The sequence below is a fragment of the Penaeus vannamei genome, chromosome 31 (genome assembly GCF_042767895.1).
Source record: "Penaeus vannamei isolate JL-2024 chromosome 31, ASM4276789v1, whole genome shotgun sequence".
In the NCBI taxonomy this organism is placed as follows: domain Eukaryota; kingdom Metazoa; phylum Arthropoda; class Malacostraca; order Decapoda; family Penaeidae; genus Penaeus; species Penaeus vannamei.
The window spans coordinates 16097728-16102812 of record NC_091579.1 but is presented as its reverse complement, the minus strand read 5'-3'; the positions used below and the strand labels follow the sequence as shown (position 1 = coordinate 16102812).

The 5085-nt window shown below is 33.1% G+C and overlaps 1 protein-coding gene across 1 annotated transcript in view; it reads right to left on the bottom strand.

Annotated features, from left to right (window-relative positions):
* Positions 1–780: 780 nt before the first annotated feature.
* Positions 781–5085, bottom strand: part of Ptp69D (Protein tyrosine phosphatase 69D) — a 41649-nt gene continuing 37344 nt past the window's right edge. The window contains exon 21 of the mRNA XM_070144260.1: positions 781–5085. This exon is cut by the window's right edge and continues 1463 nt beyond it. The gene's annotated coding sequence lies outside the window, so the exon portion shown is untranslated.

Here is a 5085-nt window from a genome sequence, read left to right as displayed (position 1 = left end):
TCCACAATCTGACCAATCGGTATCCATAAGGCAGGGGAGATAGACAGTTCCGGTACAAGTATTAAGAGTTGGATGAGGTTTTGCAGGAATGGGTTGTCAGAGATCAGTAGATTTGATAATGCTATAGTTTCAGTTTCAGATGTAACTATAACGAGACGATCGGGTGGGGTACGGAAAGGGACTCTGTCCAATTGCTTTTGAAGATATTGTTGAAAGAGAAGTGTGTTGCCTGAGTAAAGAGCTGTGGAGGGGACGGAAACAAAAAGCTGGAGGGGGAAAAGACCATGCAACATTGGTTGTCAAGGGCTGAGGCCCAAGACAGGGCAGATCCCTGCATTGTCTCGGTCCCCGACAACGGACAAGGGATGGGGGGGGGGGGGGGTTAGTTTAGATACACATTACAGTGTATGGATTAAAAAGCATCCTTGTACAAAGGAAGTAATAATTGTAAATTTATTGCATGTATGTTCTAGGTTAACATTTTGAGATTTTTGTTCAAGGATTACATGTGAAAGTTTATAAGTTTATAGATTTTATTAACTGTTCATTTCACAATGCACGATTCCTATGCCCATATAAATTCCATCTGCATTCATTCAAGCACATTTCAGTACTAATCATGACTTACCTTTTTACCTGTATTCTTCGGGTAAAAGTTCAGATTTTGACTGTCATTTCCGTTCGCATTATCAAGAACAGAAAACTATACTTAACATTACCAGACATATAAAACACCGAGTCATTACTAAACACTAATTGGTCGGATAAGGAAAAAAATTATTCGGTCGAGAGACAATTTGTATTTTGTCATGTACAGTAGAAACAGACTACACAGTGAAAATGGTTAGTGTATAAAGCATAAATAGTCATACAATGAGATAAAAAAAGCAATATTTACACAAGTAGTTAAAATATAACACAGTAGAGGCTAGCTTGTGCTACACAAGACACTGAACATAATATCAGTACACCAACGACATACTTGAGTAACAGCTCGAGAATTCAGGGAACAATTGTAGTACCCATATTTGGTTATGTTACTGATTGAGGTGTAATAGATGGTCCAGTTTCAGAGAGCTTGTCATTTTTTTCTTCTCCTATTCTTCTGACTGATTCATATCTCTGAGACAGGTGTACAACCCTATAATCATGGCAGGCAAATTAATGCTATGAAAAAAAATGTTTAGTTTGTTTTGAGGAATGTCTTATATGTTCCCACAATCTTGCAGGTACTTCCTATAAATGAGTTTGCAATAGCCTTCTTACTGGTGTAAAACACTCCAAAAGACAAACATTTAAAAAAACAGAAGGAAGTATCCAAATTTTTGTACTTTTTTAATTTATCAAAAAAATGTAATTTGACTGATGGAGGAGACCCTTATGCCAAACAATAAAAGCTGCTGTTGTATCTTCCTATAAAATATACATAAAAATTTGTGGATTGACATTATCATTTTTCTGGTTGATACTTCTCAACAGCTTCTCATCATTGGCATATAAGCAAGACCACTATGCCACAAATTAAGGGTTCCATTTCAGAACATTTCAAACAGCATTAGGTTTGTTGGTCTTCAAGTTATTAGTGTAAGCATAATCTCAAACACTTCCCTACTCTAATCAGAAATATTAAAACTAACAATGATTATACAGGTTATGATGCTAATGGCATTATGTATTAGCTTTCAGTAACTGTTACTGATGTCTCTATTGACATATATGAACACGCAAAATGTGGATGATAGAATGACAAAGGAAATGAACTCTGCAACTTGGTACAAGTCTCATTGAAGGGATCGTGATTTAAAACACTGACCCTTCCTTTGTTACCTTACAGAACACAGTCGCACACTGCTTCACTCTCCTACACATTCAGTGTTTTATTCATTCAGTGACAGCCAAGACTTAACATTATTGTGCTAATTTTGGGAAGACCTAAAGCTGCATAAAGACTATTGCCGGACTAGCCATAGCGTATTCTGGTTTGGGTAGCACGAGTTGTTCAGATCATACCAGAAAAAAAGTACCACTTGCCCGTAAATATTCTAATTTTCACTTGACCAATGTCTAAAAATTAAAAAAAGGATTGCAATAACAATTGATAATTCTGAAAAAAACAACTTTTTGTAAGCTTTGCATTTCTTTGTACCAGCCAGCCATTAGATGTGTTTATGTTTTATTTGAGTGTGAATGCTGTTGACAACATACTGTACATATTACAAAGGTTTTTTGTATCATTTGTTTTATATTTAAATTACAAGATATCAATGCATTCATCAGGTAAAAAATAAATAAATAAAAAGTGGAAACCACAATACTGTTCAGGCAAAAAAAGAACAACAAAAAAACATTAACTTATTATAAAGAGACATGGTCTAGGAATTACAAATATCCACAGACTAATTAATCAGGTATGAGTGAATCCACCATCCCCAGAACAGAGTAAAATTATCTAATCATAAATGAGATATGCAAAGAAAAATCTAATAAAAATTATAATAACAGTACTATATTATATCCTACACAAAACACACAATATAAAAGGAATAGAAAAAAATATCTCAACAACTCCACAGATGCATTCTTGTGCAATGATATTTAAAAAATGCAATTAAGGAATAAAATAATGGAAATAATCCACCTGAAGCCAGAAATGCAAAAATTCACAAAGTAAAATGCAACTTAAAGATGGCATTCAAACCTAGGAATAATCTGCCACATGTATCCTATTCACAAGTTCTTGAATTAAGAACATTAACGTCTAGTTCTATGAGCTACTTTAACCTTTGAAACAAGTACATAACTACACCTCTTTTACCCTATGTATCTGGAATTAATCAGGACAGACTGAGTATAGAAAATATTTTCCTAAAACAATTTCAGGGTGTATATACTCACACTTTTTTATCTTTAATTAGGGTTATCAATATTAGCATTAGGTAATACAAGACAAAGGAAAGCATATGAAAAGCAGTATTTTTTAAAAGTTTGTTCTATATTTTTTTTTTTTCTTTTTTTCAGCTATACCTAGTACCCGTGAAATGGATGCTCCGAAGAGAAAGAGCACCCACACTTACTGAGAGCTTGGGGATGGATCAGCCCTTTTATGAGTTATGGACAAGTCAGGAACTGGCAAGGTGGACCTTCTTTTATTTTAGACTATTAATTTGACACTCAACGACCAATCACTCACCTAGAGAACCAGTACAGGAACTACGGTTACCTTAATTGCAAATAATTCACATACATTTTGCTGGAGCAGCACATTAAACCAAGCTTTACATTGAAATTAAATCATATATATTGTAAGATTATTTACAGTTGGGAGTGAAGCTCACCTGTGCCAAATTTTTTTTTTTCTTTCTTCTCCCATCAGTTCCTGCTTAAAGTTCCAAGAACGGCATGCAGTCACTTTTAAAAAATGTACATGTTTTCCTTTTTTGAGGATGTAGAAGTGATTCTTGTTGGGAAGTAGCTTAGGATGTTCATGATACATGTAGAACAATTACTTATTTACATTTTTCAGTTTTAAACAGTTTGGTAATGAGCCAGTACAGCTCAATTTGTGCGACACAATGCTATCCCTTCATGTGACCCTGAAATCACCTTACAATACAGGGAAGTCAATTACAGATATTCATTCTTTCATTATACACTTTAAAAATTATCAATATGGACAAATTTAATAAGGAAAGTATCAACCAAAAAAAAAAGTAAAATAAGAAAAAAAAGAAAAAGAAAGGCAAAATATAGACATAAAAAGTAAAAGAATACAGGGAAAAATTATTACAAATTAAGCAAGCCCTTCAATGCACCAAGGCAGAAAGAACAATATGTAGCATGTCCCTAGCTGCCTGACCCTAAACATATCTTTGGCTATAGCAGCAGTTTCCTCCAAGAAAGAATCCCACTAAGCAATGCAGCGGTAAATAACCTAAGAGACTGTTCACATATTCAGCGTACCAGGAAAGAATAGTTAAGAAAGTGACACTGTCCTTTAACAGGAATGCTACTTGAATGAATGGCGATGTTAATTTTTTCTATCCTCAATGAATCATCATACAACGCACAAGAAATTCAAATTCAGGGATCTCACACATTCATCACCTTCCAGCCCCCAGTTTATGCTCTGTGACAGCTTTCATGGATGCTTCAAAAAACAAAAGGGAGAAATTTGTTCTGACAACTTCCTTAACCCTCACCTCAATAGGCTTGACAATTTTGTCACAGCATACCGAAATGCTCTGGTTATAACTACAAAAGTTTAGACATGAAAAAAAAAGAAAAAAAAAAAGATGATAATGACAGAACACAAACATCCTGAACCTCCAAGTCATGCACAGCACAAACAGGATTAAAGCATCCACCATTTGCAAGTCATGTAAATAAGATGTAGTAGCATGAACTGATAAATTAAATGCTTCATATTTTGGATTTTGCAATCAATAATGGCATATCAGAATATAACAGACATATTTCATAAAACTAATGAGTGCAACTGGGATTTTTAAAGATCATACTAAGCACAATAAATTTAAAAAATGAATATTTGAAGAATATCCATCATCTTTCCCCTCCAATAATAATAATAATAATAATGTTAATAATAATAATAATAATGTTAATAATAATAATAATAATAATAATAATAATAATAATAATAATAATAATAAAAAAAATAATAATAATAATAATGGGATTAACTGTGAACCCCCTAGCTTTGATGTTTTTGTAAATTCAAAATAGCTGCATTAACAATTATTACTCTTACTCTAACTTATCATAAGTAATATCACCAACAAATTTTCATCAGTAATAGTTATTTTTGATATGCAAACATAAAGTATATATTCTATTTTGCAGAACCTAATAAACAAATTTGAATTATGTTTTTTCAGACGAACACAGTTACATAATGGATTAAAATTGACTGATCTCATCAGTTTTCTTACATTCAATCTAATGTTCTTTAAATTTCAGCCTCGCAGTCCACGATAGCAGCAATTACCACACTTCCTAAATCAATGAAGCAAAAGGAAGAAATTGCTTTCTGCAAATAAAAAAGGCTTTCTGTCAGTTCTCCCTACT